Source organism: Panthera onca, chromosome D4 (assembly GCF_046562875.1).
Source record: "Panthera onca isolate mPanOnc1 chromosome D4, mPanOnc1 haplotype 2, whole genome shotgun sequence".
Classification (NCBI taxonomy): domain Eukaryota; kingdom Metazoa; phylum Chordata; class Mammalia; order Carnivora; family Felidae; genus Panthera; species Panthera onca.
The window spans coordinates 10,492,852-10,516,696 of record NC_138351.1 but is presented as its reverse complement, the minus strand read 5'-3'; the positions used below and the strand labels follow the sequence as shown (position 1 = coordinate 10,516,696).

Sequence of the window (23,845 nt, the reverse complement as noted above, 5' to 3'; positions counted from 1 at the left end):
TAAGGCTGGGTCATAATAATTTGGGAGGGGGGGTTCTGTTTACTCAAGTGCAAATTCTCAACATGGCAGTCTGCTAAGACCAAACATTGCTAGATCAACTATTCTTCCAAGTACATGCCACTGCCCAGGACTGGGGAGAACTGGAGAGAGGGAGCAAGGGGATAAGGAAGAGAAAGAAGAAGAAGGCAAGGCAAGTTCATACTCTATTTTGTGTGAGCACTAAATAAGAGCATTCCAGTTATTAATTAAAATGGGAAGCCAGAGTCTTGGTGAGTTATATTGTTCTCATAAGCAATATAGTATGAAAACAAACTGTAAAGCTAAGTGAGAAAACCTAAGTTTAAGAAGGGGAAAATAAAAGGAGGTAGAAAATTTTACCACAGCATCAGTAGCAGTTGTCTTTGGGTGAAGAGATTGTGAATGTTATTTTCTCATTATTTTTATTATGTTTTGTACTTGCCAAATTTTTCATTTCTCTATGTCTATATAGATATTGTGCAAATGTATGTATATATGTATGTATTTCCCTGTGTATTATATCCATACAGCTGTTTCTGTCTACATAATGGTACTTAAAGCTACATCTCTTAGAAACTAACAGTTTGAGAGCCTTCCTATTCAAAAGAACTGGAATATATAATTTTTCCACAACACTTCGATTTTTTCTCATGCTTTATCTAAGAGCCCACATGCCATTTCTCTTCTGAGGAAATAAAGATGAGTGCTTAAGGGCTTCAAAATCCTGGTGTCAGAGGAGCAGACTCACAAGAAGTCACCCCTGGTAGAATAACACAAAAATTCACTGAACACTTTGAACCTTTCCATGTAATTTATCTCATTTGATCCTTAGAATAACCCTCCAAGGAAGGCAGTGGAGCAAGATAATTCATGATAATTCATTTCACCAAATGGGTTTACTCATACATCCACTCGTTTCTTCATTCACCCAACTAATATGTATTAAGTCCTACTATGTGCTGGGAATTGGGGCCAGCATAAAGTGTTATAATGAGATCAACAGGACAGACCTCTAGTTGCAGGAGAAAAATAATGAACCAGTAAATAAATGTACAAGATGGTTTGAGATGCTGGCAGAAATAAGACTTTAAAACAGGATTGCTGAAGAAGACCTTTGTGAGGAAAAGACGTTTGTGCTGAGAGCCAAAGTGTGCAGAAGAACCAGGATGTGTGTTGAGTTAGAGACATGTTTGAGAAGAGAGAACAAAAAATATGAATACCCTGAGGCTGAAAGGAGCTGGAGCTGTTTTAGGAGCATGACAGATGCTGCCATGGCTTTAAAAAAGTGAGGTGGGGTGCGGTTGCGGGGGGGGGGGGGTAAGAAAAGGATGAATGTTTCTACTCTAGGTTTAAATGCAGGTCCTCAGCACCTCATTGTCTTATAAAAGCTGCTGGAAAAATAAGATTTTCTGGGTGTTTTAGGAAAGCTCAAACTTACTATAGATTATGATAAGGCTGATGGATTAAGGAGAAGGAAAAGCTTCTGTCCTTGGTTGTTAGATACATAGACACATAGATGATAGATAGATAGATAGATAGATAGAATGCTTAGAAACTGAGAAGTAGACAAAGGTTAGTAGTTCCAGAGGCTGGAGGACACTTGTTTCTTGAGTGTGCCTTAGCAAGATGGCATGAACTTCACTGGAAATAATTATGACCTATGGAGGCCAAATGCAGGCCATAGGGAAGTGTAGCTTCCTCAAAGGCTCTGGGTCATGGCATGGAGAATTCACCTGGACCACTAGACCTGAAGGAATCATTGGGGAGCTGAGATAATAGACACTCAGAAGTTTCTAGTATCGGGGCACCTGGGTGGCTCAGTTGATTAAACGTCCAACTTTGGCTTAGGTCATTATCTTGTGGTTCATGAGTTTGAGCCCTGCACTGGGCTCTGTGCTGAGCCTGGAGCCTACTTCAGGTTCTGTGTCTCCCTCTCTCTTTGCCCCTCCTCCACTCTCACTCTCTCTCCGTCAAAAATAAATAAATATTAACAAAACAAAGTTGCTAGTATGAATCAGTGACCACAGGGGCTGCTGAATATTTTGGTACTGTGAATCACCCCAGGAGCTTGGCCCAGCCCCTGTGGATTGGGTAGGGGCATGTGGCAAATAATGACTAAAATTGATTGTGGCAGGACTGGGAATGGAGGCAAAAATAAGTCATTTGCTAGTGACTTTCTCTTTGTGTGTCCCACATGTGCATCTGCTCTGCTCTTGTCTTCCCTGTTTAGAACCATGGGAGGCCAACTGCTTTTCTATCACCCACTTTCTCTTGTCCTCTGACTTCCCCTTGGATTCAGCCAGTGGGAAGCCAGTAGCAGATACATGAAGGTAGGAGGAGTGGAATTCAGATACTTGTTGTCTTAGCCCTCTTCCTACAGCCTCTGTGCTGGTGGTGGCTGTGTCCCTGGGTCCACAGATCCTGCTTATCAACCCCTCTCTTATGACTCCAGTTGTGTCACTGACCCAGTGACATTTTTTTGGCCCTGACCATTTGGGCTTAGGAGGAGTCACAGACTTTGTGCTGTTGTTAAACCCTGCACTGCTTTCTGTTGTTCATTTCCTCAACTCTGCTCATGCTCTCAAAATAGTCCTTTCATGAAACCCCTTTCAGATGACTCCCTTACAGTGGGCCACCTAGTTCTTCCTGGGATAGAGACGGGCTCAAAGTGGATTCTAAGGAAAACAAGTGATACTTCTTGAAATCTCTTTTGTGCACGACGATTCCTGCCTCCTCACTCAGCATGAGAGTTATTCTGTGTCATTTTATAGATGGAGAAAGGTCTAGTAACTTAGTCACACAGCACCTAGTAAGTGGCAGAGCTCTGTGATTCTGACTCTGTGGCTGGTGCTCTTTTTCATATACCAAACATATCAGAGTTAAAACATAAATCTCCTCATCCTACTACAGATAGAAGGTACTAGCTAATCAGCAGGATATCTTTTACTTTATCATTCCAAGACCCCTGGCTTCTCCAAGGTCTCTTCTAGTTCACCATCCTAAGATGATATGCCCTCAAGTTCTTCAAACCTAAAAACAGAAGTCAAGTTTGGCTTCTGAAGAGAAGACATACTTGTTCCCACAGGAAGTACTTCTATCCCTTGTTGCCTTCCAAATCCTGCATTGTCAAATAGCTCCTTGGTTTTCAACAGGGTGGACAGTCTCATGATTGCTAGCCAGAAAAATGGACTCCAGTCCTATGGACCAGGTTCACTGTAGCTTCTCCAGTTGAATTTTCTTTTACAATACCCATCAGTTAAGCATCACAGAGAGTCCTGCTATTTCCTATACTAGTAGACCTGTTAAAGAAAAGGCATGTGAAAACATAAATATTTTTGTTTTTGTTTATCCTTGCAGACAAAATAGTCCCAGCAATGGTAGCCTGTGGATACCCATTGGTCTGGGAGTTATGTGCACAGTGTTTTTAAAGGGGAAGTAACTGGGTTTTGTGTTTTGTGTGGAAACATTGCTACCCATTTAATCTATACTGCGTTATACCTGACACTGTCACTCATGTTTTTGAAGGTCATGCCCTCTGCATTCATTTAGGTTGATGGATGTTAGTCTAAACCAACCCCAAAGAGAAAACGCATTCTCCATTAACAAATGATCGTCTTTGTTGTGCTGAGAATTACTCTTTTCCCCCCTGCTATTCTTGGTGCTTGCCTGCAAAAGACCAGGACTACTTTTTATTTTCATTTTAAGTTTTTATTCAAATGTAACATATAGACAAGGAAAGTGAACAATGATAAATGTACAGCCCACATTTCACCATGTGAACACATCCATTTAAGCACCACCTTAAGAAGTAGAACATTATCTGTACCCAAGGGGCTCCTTTTGTAACCTCTCCTAGTCATCAAATCCTTCCCTAAAGGCATCCACTCTCCTGGTGTTTCTCACTATTGATAGACTTTGCCTAGTTTTGGATATTATATAAACATCGTCTTATAGTATGAGTTTCGTGTCTGGTTTCTTTTCTTCAGTATTATATCTATGAGTTTTATCCATGTTTTATAAGAGCAGCAAATTCATTCCAATTTCTGTAGAGTATCCTATTACACGATTTTATCAAAATGTGTCCATTTTACTGTTAATGAACATTTGGGTTGTTTCTGTCTTTTTGCTATTGCAAAAATAGCGCAGTGAAGATTGTGACAAGCTTTGGTGCTCCTGCAAATGTATTTCTGTGAATATCCACCAAGGAGTGGAATGGTTGGGTCAAGTGGTATACATACATTCAGATTTAGTAGAAATTTCTGGTTTTCCAAAGACTTTATTTAAACCCCCTTGAATAGTGTTTGAGAGAGTTTCTCACCATTTTTGTCAAGACTTCGTTTTGTTAGTCTTTTAAATTTCAACCTTTCATATTAGCAATTAAGTTGTGTTTTTCTGATGACTAAGGAAGTTCAGTACCTTTCCTATGTTAATGAGCCATTTGGGTATCCTTTTCAGCAAAGGGCCTGTTCTATTTAATACTTTCTCTCTCTCTCTCTCTCTCTTTACTTTTATGTTGTGTACATTTTTTATTCATTCGTAAAAAAATCTAAATTTTTACAAATTCTAATCTAAATTTATACAAAATTTTGTCTAAATGAGTGTTTTGTTAGTTACAGATATAGTAAGTATCCTTGAAATAAGGAGTTGCCTTTTCACTATCTGAATGATGCATTTTATGAACACTTTCCATTCTTTTAATTATCTCTTCTTCTTTATGTATTTTCATACTTGTAGACCTTCATGGCACTTTTCCTTTTGTGCACATATTAGAGCGAATGTACCTAATTATATTTGTAAACTGCTCCCATCCCCAAATAAGCAAAATTACAAAATTAATACCATGGAAGAGGTAGGAACAAGGCCATGGTCAGGACTAAAAAAGATCCTGCAATAGTGCCAACACCAGCCATTTAGTGAACACAGAATTCTGTTTTGATGCTTTTGGGGAAATAATACAGACCAGATAGTACTTGATGATATTAAAATACTTTTGCTAATTTTGTTTAGATGTTGTAGCTGATTTTTTTTAAGTAGAGTCTCTATCTTCAGAGGTACATACTAAAATATTTACAATGAACTTGTATGATATGGGGCATTTGTTTCAAAATAATCCAGAGCACAACACTATTGGACACAATTGATAATTGTTGAAGTTGGCAAAATGGGCGAAGGGGAGTGGGAGGTAAGGCTTCGAGGTAAGGAATGAACAAGTCAGGGGATGAAAGGTACAGCGCAGAGAATATAGTCAATTGTGCCGTAGTAGTGTTGTGAGGTGACAGATGGCAGCTACAGTTGTGTTGAGACAGTGTAACATAGAGGGTTGTGAATCCCTGTGCTGCACACCTGAAACTAATGTAGCATGGTGTGTCAACTATACTCAGAATCTTTTAGATATAAATATATTTAAAAAACTGTTGAAGTTGATGGGCACAGGAGTGTTTTTTAGACTTTTCTAAATGAAAAGTTCCAAAGGGAAAGAGGAAAAGAATGGGGAAGACAAGAATTGAAGGTATTGAATCTAGACAACTCTTTCAAAGAGTTTTGCCATAAAGTGAAGGGAAACATAAGGTGCCACCTGGATCAAGGAGGAGATGTGGGTTTCTTTGTCTTCTGTACGTTTATGTTTTCTCCCATGTTCAAGCCTTTTTGTAAGTTATTTGGGAATAATCCAGTAGAGAGGGAAAATTGGATATGGTAGAGAGGAAACGATAATTATATGACGCCTTTGTGATAGCAGAAGGAGGGAAATATTCCAAGAGAAAGATTAGCATGGGCAAAGACTTTAGGACAGCAGTGAGCTTGAAATGTCCCAACAGCAGTCCAAAGACCAGAAGGCCCAAAGGGAAATGGATGAGAGGAGTTTGGACAGCAGGACCCAATCCTGTAGGGCCCAATAATAGGTCTTTGTAAGAAGTTTGGGTTTTATTATTCTGGTACTGAGAAGCCATTGGAGGATTTAAAATAGGGGATAGGTATAAATGAAGTTAAACTTGAAAATGATTTGGCGTTCTATGTGGGGACAGACTTGTGTGTGTGTAAGTGCCTGTGAGCTGTGAGGCATGGAGTCAGTATGGAAGCAGAAAGAGTGATTTGGAGACCTTCTCAGCATTCCAGGTGATTGTTGTGGCTTAGACTGAGATTGTGGAAGAGAAGTATTATGGGTTAAACTGTGTCCCCTCAAAACAGATATGTTGAGGTCCTAACCCATAGAATGTAGCTTTGTTTGGAAGTAGGGTCATTGCAGATAGGATGAGTGGAAAGAAGACTGTACTGGAGAAGTATGGGCCCATAATTCAACAGGACTGGTGTCCTAATAATAAGACAGCCACAGGAAGACAGAAACACACAGGGAGAAAGCCATGTAAAGGTGGAAAATTAGAGCAATGCATCTGTAAGCCAAGGGACATCAGTGATAGCAGGTAACCCACCAGAAGGAGGAAAGTGACAGGGAAGGATTCCTCTACAGATTTCACAGGGAGCATGGCCTTGGTGACACCTTTATCTTGGACTTATAACTTTCAGAACTGTGAGATGATACATTATTTGTTGTTTTAAAGGCATCTAGTTTATGTTGCTTTGTTCACAGTAGCCTTAGAAACTAATACGAAGATGGCAAAAACTGGCCATATGTTTGAAGAAAAAATATATAATATATAGGTAATTTATTATCAATGTATATCATTAATAATATAGTTTATTAGGTGTTTTAATTGTTAATTTTATTACTATAAATATTACTATTATATTACTATTAAAATATACTATTACATATATTTATTAATGTACTTTTGAGAAAATTATAAACATTTATTGAAGAGCATGGAAAAAGAACTGAAAAAATATTATTATATTAAAAGGCTTTATATAATAAAGATGTCAGTGGTTCCCACAATTAATCCATATGCTTCAACCTGTACAGTTCCGAAATAAATCAAAACGGAATTTTTCATGAACTTAACAAAATTGTCCTAGAGCTTATATGAAAAAATAGAGTTCCAAGAAAATAATCATGGCAACTTCAATGAGAAAGAACACAAGTGGGATTTGCTCACATAATAACAAATATCAAAAGCATTTATAAAGCCATAGTAATTGGGCTGATTGGCATTGAAACAGTGTCAGAAGCAGTAGGCAAATGAATAGATAATGAGCCAAGAAAGAAACCCACAAATAATATGAGAAGTTGCTGTATTATAATAAAACAACAGGTAGTTCTACAAATCAGTAAGAGAATGATTATCCAATAGATGATGCTAGGAAAGTATGAAAAATATCGTTATGTGTGATTCTTACCTGATATCATAACAAAAAAAAAATCCTAAGAGTAAAAATACAGCATCACAACATTTAAGAAAAATTACAGAAAAATATCTTTGTTGCTTGGTGGCAGAGAAAAACAGCTTTAAAATAATCCAAATTTTCCAGGTTATTCATAGAGTTCCATAAATCAGCAAGAAAATAGAAAGCCAATAAGCACATTTAAAGTATATTTAATATATTTAATATCACTAGTAATTAGGAAAAGTCAAATTAGAATATCAAGGTATCATTTTACCCAAATAAAAATAATTAAACATACCAAATGTTGGTTGAAAAAAAGAGGCAGGAATTCTAAAACACACCTGCTGAATTTGGGGTGAAACTTGGCACGAGCTCTGCTAAAGATGAATTGGTAACATGTAGCAAAATTCAAAATATGTACTCACTAGTGACCCAGAAGTTCTCGGGATTGCTATACTCTATACAGCGACCTTTTCACACATGTGCAAGTAGATATATATTTGAATGTTCATTATTTGTGATAGCAAACAATTGGAACGAATCTAAAAGCACACCAATAAAAGCTTAGATATAATGGGGTTCAGATGAACAATATTCTACAATTGCTAAGTATATGAATTAATTTTTATATCTCAACAACTGTAGAGCTCAAATAATTATATTGAATAAAAAGGTTTTCAAATATGAGCCAGTGACTATGAGGTCATTTATATAAAATTTAAGAGCACAGTCAATGTCGATTTTGATCCATAGCAACAAGACAGAAGGGCAGTAGAGCAATGTGTACCAACTTTAACTTGTGTTTTAACTTTTAAATTCTTTTTGAGCCAGCATTTCCTTTTTTTTTTTTAAGTTTATTTTGAGAGAGAAAGAGTGAGAGAGAGAGAGTGTGTGAGCCCAAGTCAGGGAGGGGCAGAAAGAGAGAGGGAGAGAAAGAATCCCAAGGAAGCTCCACATTGTCAGTGCTGAGCATGACTCGGGCCTTCAACTCACAAATTGTGAGATCATGACTTGAGCTGAGATCAAGAGTCAGCTGCCCAACCAGAAGAGCCACCCAGGTGCCCAGAGCCATCAGTCCTACCTTTAGGAATACATTCTTAGAAAATAAGGGGTCAAGTAGGCAAAGATGTGCAGATGTTGTGATGTACAAGTTGATACCCCTCATACATCTGAGATGATATTCCTCATAAAATATTTTTACTATAGTAAATACTAGAAACAATGTAAATATCTCCCAATAGGTGATTGATTAATGAATTTATGATGTATTTGTCTAATGGAAAACTAGTCTGTCATTAAAAATCCAGATCTGTTTTACTCTCATGAAAGTGTATTTGTGACATGTGTTAAAATGAGACTAAAATGATTACAGGAAAATATTTAAATGTATGATTCATTTCCTTTTTTTAAAATGTACCTATTGGGATTATGTGTGTAAAACCTGGATTTATTTTTAAGTGTACAACGAAATCATGAATGAAGTGGTTTATTTATAACTTTATTTAGTCTCAACATCTTTTGTAATAAGTATACATAATAGTTATAAAAATCAGAGATATTTTCATTTGAAAATAAGAAGACAATAAGAACTGAAGACAATAATTATTTGAAGCCCAGGTATAAAAATTTGAGAAGTTTCTGAAGACAATGAAGTGACACCACTTTTTCCTAAGTAGCGATGTATTATCACTTACTGACTTTATCTACAGCTTTCTCCAGGGAATAGGAAAGGATCTCAAGAATGAACATCTCAAATTGGAGGTCAATACATACAAGGCAGAGCAGAACATGGCTTCCTAACAGAGGCAATATTGCCCCAAGTGGGGCAAAAATTGGTTCGTGGTGGGTGAACAAAATGTTGGACCATTACAGTGGTCTAAACCTCAGCCCTGTCCAACAAGATGTTATTCCTTGGTGTTTCATTTCTCTAATTGGAAAAATATTAAATAGAACTTAGATGTAAGTTATTTTAATTAATTTGTGGCATAAAGTTATTTACAATATCAAGGTCTAAATTCATTTTTTTTTCTCCCTAGGGTGGTGATAATGATAAGACTGGAAAATACCAGAGTAGTTGAATTAATTGAGAAGTGCTTAATCCCCTCCAAGGGGGGAGGGGTGGAGGATTTAGGACCAGTTTACCTCTCTAGACAGCAGTTCCACTTTTTTATTTCAATTGTTCTGGATATAAAAACAGCAGATTTTTAGGATTACAGTATTGTTTGGACACACTGATCCTTGTCACTATTATGGATTAAATTCAGTCCAGTTCATGTCTGCAGACATATAATAAAATTGTAGAAACACTATCGGGATCCATGCTTGCCCCACTGGATGAGCTCTCCCAGCCATCCTCACCTTTATCTGAGTTTTCCCCACACCATTCTCAAATCCTCACCATCGGCACAACTTTGTACCCCTCTGTCCCCTCACTGACTACCTCCACCCCAATTGTCCTCTCTACATGCAAATACACACACCCACTCAAACCCAAAGAGGGAAAGAGAATGGAGATTGAAAATAACAGCAAAGACAAGGCTTCTTTGTAAATGGGCTCAGGAAAAGATGTACATGCCAAGGGATTTCACTGAGCTCTTGATGGATAGGAGGGACAATGGAGGGAGGGGCTTGTAAAGGATTTAGCGGGGGGGGGGGGGGGGCAGGATTAAGGGAGCATGTGAGAATGTCGTCACTAATCCGGCTTGAGGTAGAAGAAACATGTGGAGCACTTCAGTGAGACATTAACTAATGCTTCTGCACAGGTGCAGATGAATGAAGCCAACACCTTATATCAGATCCCCTTCATGTTGTCTGGGATGTCTGTGGATAAACAAACAGAGGTGATACAGACGGGGAGGCCAGGCAGGGGAGGGAAACCATTTGTACATTCCTTGCTCTCTAGGCTTAGACATGTAGCTTGACTACATGCCCAGAATTTACCCACCTGTTCGGAGCCACCCTGTTGACCACAGATGTTCCCAGAAAGGCCCTGGAGTCCAGGCCTTAAATCTCCCTGTCACTTCCCTCTCCTCCCTTTGCTGGACAGTAGACTGCTCTGTAATCCTCAGGGTTAGAGTCCAGTTAAAAATATGGCGCTGAGAAGAACTCAGTCTACTCCTGATATTATTTGTTTCAAGGGGAATTCAACTAATATAAAATTATTAAGCAGAGTGTGTGTGTGAGAGAGAAAACATTTGGTATGTGCCTAGTACTTCTATGTGCATTATTGCTGAAATTCTCAAAGCCACCATGTAAAATAAGCTTATTATTATTATTATTTTGTTTTACAGGTGAGAAAGCTAAGTAGCAAAGAGATTAAGAGAATATCTAGTTTAGGGTTTCATTGATAATTGTCAGAACTAGATTGAGTACGGAATAGTCTGTACAAAATTCTAGAACCTTATTTCTACTCCTCAGGGTTTTACAAACTGAGTTTCCAGTTATGTCAGTTGGTTACAACTAGGATTTTTGTTTTGGTGAAATAGAGAACTAAGTAGAATAGAAAACATCAGAGTATGCTGTGTGAATTCAGGGTGTTTCATCATGAAACTTTAATGTGTGTGTACTGTGATACATGAAAACATATTTCTTTTTGAGAAGCATGGACAAGGGGGTTCACAAGTTACCACACTACACCCTGCTGTATCCCACCTACCTTTTTATCATCACCGCTCCCACATGGAAGCCACACATCTTCTAAACTGAGCCATAAAAATAAGCATGGTCTTTTCTACTTCTTTGAAGAGTATCAAGACAGACGAAGGGGAACTAAGAAGTCAAAGCAAATGAAGTATACATTGTAAGATAAAAGCGACTTGTGGCTTCCTGTTTGAGTTTTTCCCTGGAATTTGTGTGAAGTGGAGGGCCTATTAGTTTTCTGTTATTTTCATCACTATTAATGATGCATAGAGCAGTGGAAGAGTGTAAGCAGAGGGAAGTGAGGAGCCCAGAAAATGCTACTGGGAATATTGCCCATTTGCAGGCTGCATGAAGTTGTGATTTTTGAAAATCATTTGCAAGATTGAACTATATTGTGCCATCAGGAAGATGTATAGAAAACAAATGTGGATAAAGGAAAAGTATAGTATAACTGGTCCAAAGATAATTCTAGGGCCTTGTTCTTCTCATCACTTATGGCCAAGTTCCCTATCTTTGATTGCACAGCAGACCACTAGGCATTTAGAATACGCAAACTCCCGGGAAATCAAGTCAACTGGGCAACAATTTCTCTTATAAACAGTAACTTTGTTCACTCACACACCATATGTGCATTGGACATCACTGCTTTGTACTGTTAAGAGATACACAGCTCTTACTCTCTTCATGTGGTTAAGAAATACTGAACATTTACTCTCCTATGCATGCCTCAGTGCTGGAGACTGTGAATTAGATAGAGACTTCACATAATAAAATGTGGAAGGATTCAATTAATCTAGCAAACATAAAGGAAGATGATTAAGTACTAGATAAGAGAGTTTAAAAAAATCTGCTAAACTAAATGCCACATGAGTAGTTCAACCTAAGGCAAGTAATAATTGCCAGTGGTGTTTTTAATTTGTCTAGAATTTTGAACAATTTTAGAATTAGTAAAAAGTTGCAAAATGGCAGAAAGAGTTCCCATAAACACTTCCCCCAGCATCCTCTAATATGAACATATTATATATATTTGTCAAAACTAAGACGTTAACATTGGTATTAGCTGTTAACTAAATTACATACTTGTTGCAGGTGTCATCAGTTTTTCTGTTATTGCTCATGTTCTGTTCCAGGATCCCATCCAGGATACTGTCTTTCCCTTAGGATGGGCTTAATTTTGATACTGTTCCTAAAAATCATGATTGTTTTTCCAAGTCTGACTATTTTGTAGTGGGCAGAGGGAATAATATCACAGGTTCCAAAATAGCTAGGCTATTTTGCTGGGTCCGTAGCAGTCTTGTTCAAAATGGAACCCCTCTATCCTTGTACCAGTCCGCTGAAGAAGCTCATTTTGAACCTGGATCATATGAAACCATGAACCCTTTGCTTTTTACCTTCAGCTTGGTCTTGAGAAGTGTTTTTAGACTTGTCCACAATTATTTGTAGAGAATAACTAAAATTATGTATTCGTACATTTGAAATGGTCCCAATAGCTAATCTAGTTCAACTATGTCATTTACAGCTGTAGGAAGTGAGGCCTAAAGGAATTTAAGTGGCTTACTCAGGGTCACGTGGTAAGTTAGTGGCCAATTCGGAATCTACTTTTGGCTTTCTTCTTCCTTTAGGAGAGGCACACAAATCACTCCTCAAGTCCTATAAAAAATGAAATGCAATTCTTTTGGAAGAACAGAAAGGAGGAGCAAGATTTTGGGAGAAAGTTATGGTATTAAGATATCCTCTTTCCTGTCTCTCCCCAAACTTCATACTATTTGTACCAAATGTGCTCTCCATTGTGAAGAACTCTTTGCCATCCCTCCATGTGTGGCCTTTCGAGAATACTTACTCTCTTGGGTGGATAATTACCTGTTCTCAACTTTCTACCACATCATTTCAGAGAAGTTGGACTTCTCAAGTCTGGAATTCCTCAACAGCTACTTCATATCTCACTTACTTTGGGGGGTTGGTTGAGCTCTCATTCCTTCTTTTCTATGCTCTTTCTTTCTTCTCAGGTTTTGCTTTTACCTGTGTTGAGTTTTAGTTAATATTTTCTTATATTACTAAGAAAACTCAACTGTGGCCAGGTACTCTGGAAAGAATGTCTGTGGAAACCATAAAATGCTTCCTCTTAATCCACTATGATTAATTTTTCCATAGGAATTTTGAGTCTATCAGGCTTGTTTTTATAGCAGTTACTGAAAAAGGATATCTGTCAGGCATACCATATATTTATTGTAGATGCCGTTGTTAACGAATTGAAGTCAACATATCACTTTTCAGTTTTAAAGTGGTAGGTATCAAATGAATAACCAGAAACAAAACTTGTCAGTTGTGTCTGGAAGGCCATTGTTCAACACACACTAAATAAAACAAAGTGCCTCGCTTTCAAAGAGATGGGCTCTCGGTTTTTTAAAACCCATCATCTAGCCTTACCTCACACAGAAACAAACAGGACAATTCCTTCTCATAGTATATTTAGCTCTTTCAGAAACAATGGCTTGACTACCAGCTAGAAACATAAAGAGTTATAATTCATTTTTGAGGGGTCAGTTCAGTTATGTTTAGATGTTTAGGTGGAAAGAAAATTTACTTTGGAGTCTGAAAGAGCTGGATTTATGTATAGGTTCTTCAAGTTATCTGTATAGCCTGGGGTATATTTTTTATTCCTTTGGGAGATTGACTTTCTTTATTTGCAAATATTTCTTATGACCAAGGTAAAAACGAATGCTGAAATATTGAATTTTTGCCTTGTTAGCATTTTGCTGCAGACCATAAGGCAGAATACTTTTTTAATTTTTTTAATGTTTATTTATTTTTGAGACAGAGAGAGACAGAGCACGAGTGGGGGAGGGGCAGAGAGAGAGGGAGACACAGAATCTGAAACAGGCTCCGGGCTCTGAGCTGTCAGCACAGAGCCCGATGCGGGGCTCGAACCCATGAACCGTGGATCATGACCTGAGCCGAAGTCGGAAGCTTAACCGACTGAGCCACCCAGGTGTCCCTATGGCAGAATACTTTTAAAGCCCTGTCTCCTCAAGTTTTCAAATGGATAAAAGTCCTACGTTGCATATTTAATTCTAGACACAACTCAAGACTTTCCTAAATCTAGTTAATTCCTCCATGTCATGTACATCCAACAAGGTTGTAAAAATCCAGAGGTCCTGAGCCATAATATGTGCTTCTTGTGTTTTGTTTTTTCCTACAGCATCTATTGTTGTACCCCCTACCTGGTGAGGGATTAATGGGAGTAAGAAATAAACTGAACGTAATTGGTCTTATAATGGTGAAAGGGAACTCTCAGTGAGGAACTCTTTTATGGATTATAGATGATGGGGTTAATTATTTGTGTTAGCATAATAACTCCCAAAATATGGCTATATCCTAACTTTCAGACCCTATACCTGTGTTAGCTTAAATGGAAAAAGGGAGTTTTCAAATATCATCTCAGTTGTATTATCTTGAATTATCTGCGTGTGTCCAGTCTAATCACATGACTCCATGTAGGACTTCTGGCCTACAAAACTGTGTTGCTTAAAGCCACAAAGTATGTGGTCATTTGGTATAGCAGCAATAGAAAAATAATACACTATTTCCTGAGGAAGCTCTTACTTATAAGGAAAAGAGAAAAGAAATAGAAGGAAGGAGATGCAAGGGACCAGAAATGCTCATAAATATTTTTTTCTTTTAGTTCTTAGAAATTCAGCAAGGAGTTCAGTGTCCTAAAATGAGAAGAAGGATGAAACAGAGATCTGCCACCCACAGAACACTACAGGAGGTCAGTCTCCTGGTTGTGAGGTTAAACTAATGGTCAAACATAATCCTATAGGGAATGAACCCCCACTTTGATATGACCTTTAGAGACCGTGTGCCCTAGTTGAGTTGAGACCTATGGAGAGGTCTCAGATGGACAGATGGTTTGCCTCAAATCTGGTACCATTAATTATTAGCTCTCTGAATTTGGGAAATCCCCAAATTTCTCTAAGTTTCAGTGTCCTCACCTGTTAAATTACAATTTTAAATGTACTTTACTAGTGCAGGTCTCAAGAAACTAATGTATCCAAATCCTTAGCACAGTTCTGTGCACACAGTAAACATTAAAGAACCACTAGCCATTTTAATTATTATTCTTGTTGGAAAATAATGGAGATTCTTGAACTCCAACACACTAAACAAGGTAGCCACATCAGATTAATTTATTTGGTCAAAAAATTTCATTGTATATCAGGTATGTATCAAACACTGGAGATAAGGGAATGAATAAAGCAAACACAGTTCTGCCCTCACTGAAGAGGGCAGTGGTTTGTGCCAAACCAAAAAATGGTGAGTTTATTTAATGTTTTCAGTCATTAGTAAGGTAACTGAGTGATGAAATAAAATGATTTAATATAAGTACATGTGATCTATATCATAAATAATATTGATATGAGAGTGACAGCCAAATGTCATTGAATAATGTCAGAAAAACAACAGGAAAATTGTATTAGTGGCCTCATTGGGGAGCTGCTCTGTTTTTTCACTGCTGTTTCTGTGGGCCCAAGTTCATTATTAGAAGTAAATTAGTGTCAATCTCAACAGTTGTTAAAGATAATTAGAGAAAATAATAATAAAAATTAGTTTGCCAAATAGCAAATGAGTGGAATTATTTATGTGGAGAAAAAAGATGACAAACTTCCCCAGATAGTATACAGAGAGTTTCTCATTTTTGACTTCCGCTGTAGAAGGAAGATAGGATTTTTCAGGATCAAACAGAAGAGAGCAGGAAGCAAGAAATTTTGTATCTACATTATTTAGGGGCCAGTAGCAGCCAATGGAAAGGGAAGGAACAGGATGAGAGTTCCTTGGAAGGCAGTGAGTTGTCATGAAAGTGGGGTTATCGCTACCATTGTGCAGATACAACCTTGAGCAGTCATAGCAAACCTTGTGATATACACCTTAAAATACTTCTCTGCCTATCAAATGAGTATAACATGGTATCTTATTGGGGCCTCCCTTTTCATTTTTCTGGATTGCTAATGGAGGTTACACATGTTTCATGAGTTCATTTGCCTCTTGAGTTTGCTCTTCTCTGAAATGCCTTTTCAGGTCTTCAGCTCATTTTCCTATTGGATTGTTTGATTCTTTTTGATTGGTAAGGACTCCCATCTTAATGATACTTAATGATACTTAATGATACTTAAAATAATGGTATTTGTTTGACTTTTCCAAAGAATCAATCCTTTGGCCCATTGATTTTCTCTATTTTTTGTTACTAATTTTATTAATTTCTGCTCTTATTTTTGCCATTTGTTTCCTTTTGCTTGTTTTGGATTTATTTTGTTCTTTTTTAGGTTCTTGAGATGAGAGCTTATATTACTGACCTGAGACTTTTATTTTTATTTAATGTACATGTTTAGTGTGATAAATTTCTCTCTCAGTGGTGCTTTATCCGAACCCACCAAATTTTGGTATGTTTTATTTTTATTTTCATTCAGTTCAATGTATTTTATTTTATTTTATTTTATTTTATTTTTTTCAATATATGAAATTTATTGTCGAATTGGTTTCCATACAACACCCAGTGCTCATCCTAAAAGGTGCCCTCCTCAATACCCATCACCCACCCTCCCCTCCCTCCCACCCCCCATCAATCCTCAGTTTGTTCTCAGTTTTTAAGAGTCTCTTATGCTTTCAATGTATTTTATAAAAATTTCCCTGGAGATTTCTTCTGTGACTCAGGGATTATTTGTAATTGTATGATTTTGCGACTGAATGTTTGGAGATTTTTCTTATCTCTGCTGTTAATTTCAAGTACATTTTATTGTAGTCAGATCACACATTTTGTGTGGTATCAGTTCTTTAAAATGTGTTGAGGTTGTGTTGATAAGGTCTATCTTGATATGTGTTCTGCAGGCATTTGAAAAGGTGTATTCTGCCCTTATTATTCTGCCCTTATTATATTATATGTTCTTCAAATGTCAGATCTTTTGGGTTGATGGTGACGTTTAGTTCTGCATCCTTGTTGATTTTCTGTTTAGTTCAGTCTAGTTTTGAAAGGGGTGTTGATGCCTCTAACAGTAATTGTAAATTTGTTTATATCTTCTTTAAATTCTATCAGTTTTTGCTTCACATATTTTTCAGCAATGTTGGTTGCTCACACACATTTAGAATTGTTATGTATTCTTGGTAGAGTAACTTTTTTAGCATTATATAATTTCCTTCTCTGTCTCTGGTAATTTGCTTTGCTTTGATATCAATATAATTACTCTTGCTTTCCTTTGATTAACATGTGCCTGATATATTTTTTCTGTGCTTTTAATTTCAACCTAAATTACCTCAGCCTGAATGATAAAAGACACTTAAGAGATGCCAACACTAAGGTGTTGAAAAGCTTAGAATTATCTGACAAAGCTCTAAAGCAGCCATGATAAAAATGCTTCAATGGGAAATTAGAAACAAACTTGAAAGAAATTTAAAACAAAGATAGAAAGCAGCAAAAAATCAGAGATATGAGAAACAAATGGAAATTTTAGAACTAAAAATCATAACAGAAATTAAAATCTCAGTGAGTAGGTTCATTAGCAGACTGGAAGGGTTAGAGGAAAGAATCAATGAACTGGAAGGTAAGACAATAGAAATTAGTATGAAAAGCAGAGAAAATAAACTGAAAAAAGGAGACGAGAGCTTTAGGAATTTGTGAAACTATAGTAAAATACCTAAGATTCATGTTATCAGTCCTGGATAGAGAAAATAAAGGTGGTAAGCCTGAAAAATATTTGAAGAAATAATAGCTGAAAATTTTACACACTTGGCAAGAGATACAAACCTACAGATTCATGAATTGAGCCTCTAACAGAATCCAAAGAAATCGTGCCAGGAAGCATTATTCTTCGACTTCTGAAAACTAAAGATAGAAAGAAATTTTAAAGCAGCCAGAGGAAAACGACATTTTACCTATAAGAAAAAAAACCAGTACAATAATGGATTTCTCAGAAGATACCTTGGGGCCAGAAGGAAGTGGCACATTTTTCAGTTGCTCAAAGAAAAGTAACGTTAACTCAGATTCCTGTACCAGTGAAAGTACGTCAGGAATTGGGGGGAAATTGAGACATGCTCAGAAAAAGGAAAAAAGAGATAATTTGTTCTCTGCACACCTATCTTTTAAAAAATAGCTAAAGGAAGAGGCTGAGGCTTTGTTAAAAACATTTAAAGACAGAATGTATTCATCACTGGCACCTGTGGCAAGGAATAACAGTTGCAATAAACAATAGACTAACCAAATATCTTGGCAAGAAAGGCTGAGAAATATGATGCTTTGGGGAATAAATACTTTATAAAGGTCTCACAAATTCCTGGGAACCTAAAAGGCCACACATATGCCCAAATCTGGGTGCATATTCAGAGAAGACTTGAGAAGGGTCTAAGCTCTTAACTCTGGCTGAACTTCAGGCTCTGTGCAAACAGGATCTCGAGGTTAAAGCACAGGTGTGAACTGCTTGTCTGGGTGTTGAAGGCATGTCCCAACACAATTCACAGCCTGTCTGCAAAGACTGGGTGTTGTGTGTGTGCACACATGGACGCATGTGTGTGCACATAGGTGTTTGTGTGTTCATACCTGTGAAGAAACTTCTGTTGCATCATCAGCTGACCACAAAGCTAACGGAACAGAGGATTCAGTACACTTCATGACAAAGAATACAAACTTTATAAAATTAGCTTTTAAAAAAGTTATTAAGCTAACAACACCTACAAGAACAACCGAGGGACTGAGGAGCCTAGAGTTTTTTCTGTTTTTTAGAGTAGCCGTGGTATAATATTCAAATTTTCCTTCTTTGAACCAAATGCTACATGGCATACATGCAAAGAAATAAGAAAACGTAGCCCATACACATGATAATTAAAAAAAAACAAACAAACATACCTGGGGCACCTGGGTGGCTCAGTCAGTTAAAACTCGAATTGGATTCAGGTCATGATCTCATGGTCCATGAGTTCAAGCCCTGTGTCGGTTTCTGTGCTAACAGCTCAGAACATGGAGCCTGCTTCCGATTCTGTGTCTCCCTCTCTCTCTCTCTCTGCTCCTCCTCTGCTTGCAAGCTCTCTCTTTCTCTCTCTGTATCTCTCTCTCTCTCTCAAAAATAAATAAACATTAAAAAAAAGAAGAAGAAGCAGGGGCACCTGTGTGGCTCAGTCGGTTAAGCGTCCGACTTCAGCTCGGGTCATGATCTTGTGCTTTGTGAGTTTGAGCCCCACATCAGGCTCTGTGCTGAGAGCTTGGAGCCTGGAGCCTGCTTCAGATTCTGGGTCTCCCTCTCTCTCTACTCTTCTCTCTCATTAATAAATAAACATTTAAAAAAAAAATCTCAGAGGAGGGTGCCTGGGTGGCTCAGTTGGTTAAGCATCTGACTTCAGCCCAGGTTATGATCTCATAGTTCATGAGTTTGACTCACATCAGGCTCTGCACTGACTGTGCGGAACCAGCTTGGGATTCTCTTTCTCTCCCTCTCTTTCTGCCCCTGCCATGCTTGCTCTCTCTCTCTCTCTCTCTCTCTGTCTCAAAAATAAATTTTTAAAAAATCTCAGAGGAGGTCCAGACATTTGACTTACTAAAAAAAGACTTTCAATTGACTATTTTAAATATGCTTGAAGGGTGTATGTTAGCTAACTAGAATTTAAATAAACACTTGGAGAAAAAAAAAGATGATTAAAGGAAACCATGAGAACTGTCTTACAAAATACAAAATATCAATAAAAAGGTATTATGAAAAAAAACAGAGAAATTCTGGAGTTTAAAAGTGTAGTAGTTGAAATGGAAATTGCATAGATATATTCAACGGATTGAGTAGGGAAAAGAAAGAACCAGTGAACTTCAAGATGAGATCATTAAAATTAGCCAGTCTGAAAACAGAAAGAAAAAGAATGAAATGAAAATGAACAGAGCTTGAGAGACCTGTGGGATATTACCAGCTCTTCTAACTCTACATAATACAATTCCTCAAAGGTGAAGTGAGAGAGAAAAGGGAAAAACGTATATTAGAAAAATAATGTCTGAAGACCATCCACACTTGGTGAAACATGAATCTGTACATTTAGTAAGTTCAATAAATTCCAGGTAGATGAATGCAAAGAAGTCTGTACCAAACCACATTGTAACCAAACTGTCAAAATCCAGAGACAAAAAGAAAATCTTGAAAAACATCAAGAGACAAGTGATTCCTGTACATGGGATTCTCAGTAAGGTGACAGCTGATTTCTTATTAGAAACCATGGAGGGCAGTGGGCAGGGAAGTATTGAAAATGCTGAAAGAAAATCACTATCAAAAAATAATTCTGTATCTGGCAAAAAATGTGATCCAAAAACAAAGGAGAAGTTAAACATTCCCAGATAAGCAGAAATTCAGAGTTTATGACCAGCAGACCAGTAGACTTCTCCTACAAGAAATGCTAAAGACAGTCATTCAGGTTGATATAAAATGACAGTAGTCACTAACTCAGATGCAAACAAAGAAATAAAAAAATATTGGTGAAATAAGTACATAGGCAAATATAAAGGTCGATATTAATTAATTTTTGGTTTGTAACTCCTCTTTGATAAATCTTTAGAGAAGACCAAAATTACTATAATAAGGAATGAAACAGGGATATTATTACCCACGTTTCATAAATGAAAAGTATTTTAAGAAAATATTATTAATCATATGCCAACATATTAGATAATCTACACATATACATTATCAAAACTGACTCAAGATGAAACAGAAGATCTGAGTAGACATATAATAAGCAAAAAGGTTGAATCACTGATAAAAAGAAAAGTCCCAGAAAGATGAGCCTAGTTTCAATTGGCTCCACTGGTGAATTTGACCAAATATTTTAAGAACAATTAACATCTATCTTCCCAACACTCTTCCAAAATGAAAGAGGGGGTAACACTTACTAACATGTTCTGTGATGTCAGTGTTACTCTGATACCAAAGCCAGAAAAATATATCACAGGAAAAGAAACTACAGACTAGTATCCATAATGAACACAGATGCAAAATTCTCATTAGAATATTAGCAAATGGAATCCGTTAACTTTTAAAAAGATTATCTACACCATGACCAAATAGAATTTATCCTAGAAATTCAAGGATGGTTTAGCATATGAAGATCTATTAATATAATATATCATTCTAACAGAATTAAAAAAGCCCACATAATCAACTCAGTTGATGCAGAAAAAGTGTTTGCCAAAATCCGATACCCTTTCATGCTACAATCACTACACAAACAAGGAAAAGAAGGGAAGTTACTCACCCTGATAGTGTGCATCTGTGCATATACAGAGCTCACATCATATTAATGGTGAAAGATTGAAAGCTTTCTTCCTAATATCAGGAATAAGATATGGATATCCACTCTCACCACTTCTGTTAACCATTATACTGTAAGGGCTCACCAGCATACTTAGGTAAGGCAAGTAAATAAAAGGCACTCTGACTGGAAAGGAAGTAAAATTATCTCTAGTCACAGATGACATGATTTAAACATCAAAACTCCTAGAGAATGCATAAAACTTTATAAGAGATAGTAAACAAGTTCAGCAAAGTTGCCGCATACAAAATCAATATACAAATTCATTTTTATTTCTATACACTGGCAATAAGCAACCCAAAATGAAATTAAGAAAAAAATTCCACTTCTAATACCATCAAAAAGAATAAAATACTTGGGAAAAAAATCTAACCAGGGAGGTATAAGACTTGTACCCTAAAAATTACAGAAGAAATTAATGAAGACCTAAATGAATGGAGACATTTGTGTTATGGATTTCATTAATACTGTTAATTATTGCATAATATTGCTTAATATTGATTTTAATAATGAATATCAGTATTGTCAAGGTGGCAGTAGCTCTCAAAGTAATAAATAGATAAAGCACAATCCCTACCAAATCTGAGCAACTGTTTTTGGAAAAAATGGAAAATCTAATTCTAAAAGTCAAATGGAATTCCAGGAGGCCCAAATGGTTAAAACAGTGTAAAAAAAGAAGAATGCAGTGGTAGATTCTCACTTCCTGATTTAGAAACTTATTCTAAAGCTACTGTAAACAAAATAGTGTGGCACTGGCAGGAAAATAGATTTTTAGATATATGGAATGGAATTGAGAGTCCAAAATAAACCAATGCATCTGTAATAAGTTGATTTTCAACATGGGTGCCAAGCCCATGTAATGAGAAAGAACAGTGTTTTTAAAAAATGTTGGTGAAACAACTGGATATCCACATGCAAAAAAGAATAAAATTAAATCATATACAAAGTCAACTCAAAGTGGATTAAAAAATCTAAATGTAAGAGCTAAAAATATAAAACTCTTAGAAGGAAATATAGGCATAAATCTCCATGAAGTGGGATTAGGCATGTTTCTTGAAGATTACAACAAAAGCAGAAGCAATCAAAGAAAAAGTAGATAAATTGGACTTCATCAAAATTAAAACTTCTGTGCATGAAATGGCATTATCAAAAAAGTAAAAATATTCCCTACAGAATGGGAGAAGGTATTCACAAGTCATTTATCTGATAAGGGTCTAGGATCCAGAATGTATAAAGAACTCTTAAAACTCATTAATAGACAAATAGAATTCAATTTAAAAACAGGCAAAGGATTTGTATAAACATTTTTTCCAAAGAAGATATTCAAGTTCAGTAAGCACATGCAAAGATGCTCAGCATTATTGGCTATCAGGTAAATGCAAAGCAATACTTCTATGTAATACACTTCATGCTCACTAGGATGGCTATAATAAAAATGGTAAATTTGAACAAGCATTGGGAAAGGATGTGGGCAAGTTGAACCTTCATGCATTGCTGTTGAGAATGTAAAATGGTGTAGGCACTGTGAAAAACAATTTGGAAGTTCCTCAAAAATTTAAACATATGACCCAGCAATTCTGCTCCTAGTTGTACACCTAAGACAGGTGAAAATATATGGTTAGAATAAGATTTTATATGAATGTTCATAGCAGTATTATTCATACATAATGCCCCCCCCAAATGAGAACAAATCAAATATCCATCAACTGATGAATAGAAAAGTGAAATATGATATATCTATGCAAAGGACTATTGTTCAGCGCTGTACTGATACATACCACAACGTGGATAAATTTTGAAAACATTATACAAAGTGAAAGAAACCAACACAAAAGACTACATATTGTATGATTCCACTTATATGATGTATCTAGCATAGGCAAATCCATAGAGACAGAAAAATTGGGGTTGCCAGGAGATATGTAGAGGTGAGGAGAGGGGGTGATTGCTTAATGGGTAGGGATATCTTTTTGGGAGTGATGAAAATTGTTTTGGAGTTAGATTCTGGTGATGGTGATGGTTGTATAACTATCATTGTGAACGGACTAAAAGTCACTGCATGGGGCACCTGGGTGGCTCAGTCAGTTAAGCATCTGATTCTTGATTTCGGCTCAGGTCACGATCTCATGGTTCGTGAGTTCAAGCCCTGCATTGGGCTCTGCACTGATGGTGTGGAGCCTGCTTGGGATTCTCTTTCTCGCCTCTCTGCCTCTACCCCACTTGTGTGCGTGTTCTCTAAGTAAATAAATAAACTTAAAAAATTAAAAACAAAGTCACCATAGGTACACTTCAAAATGGCTAAAGAGGTGAATTTTACATTATTGAATTTTATATCAGTTTTGGGAGAACAACATGCAGGAGTGCATGGGAAAATTTGTGGGCTCAGCCTTGAACAAATACAGGGCACAGTCACATGGCCACATCTCACTACAGTGTAAGCTGGGATATATGGTCTAGCCATGTCTTCCACCAAAAGAGAAAATAGACGTTGCTGAGAAGCCAGTGTCCTTCACTACAGGAGTAAAATCTTTGGGAATAGACTCATGAATTTACTAGTTAAAGTTCCCAGGTGATTCTTACG

At 36.9% G+C, this 23,845-nt stretch overlaps 1 long non-coding RNA gene across 1 annotated transcript in view; it reads left to right on the top strand.

Moving 5' to 3' along the window:
- LOC144614071 (uncharacterized) overlaps window positions 1-23,845 on the top strand; it is a 178,689-nt gene that overhangs the window by 137,024 nt on the left and 17,820 nt on the right. Inside the window, exon 2 of the long non-coding RNA XR_013551602.2 lies at window positions 14,621-14,707. This is a non-coding gene — a long non-coding RNA (uncharacterized LOC144614071). The remainder of the gene's footprint in view (window positions 1-14,620; window positions 14,708-23,845) is intronic.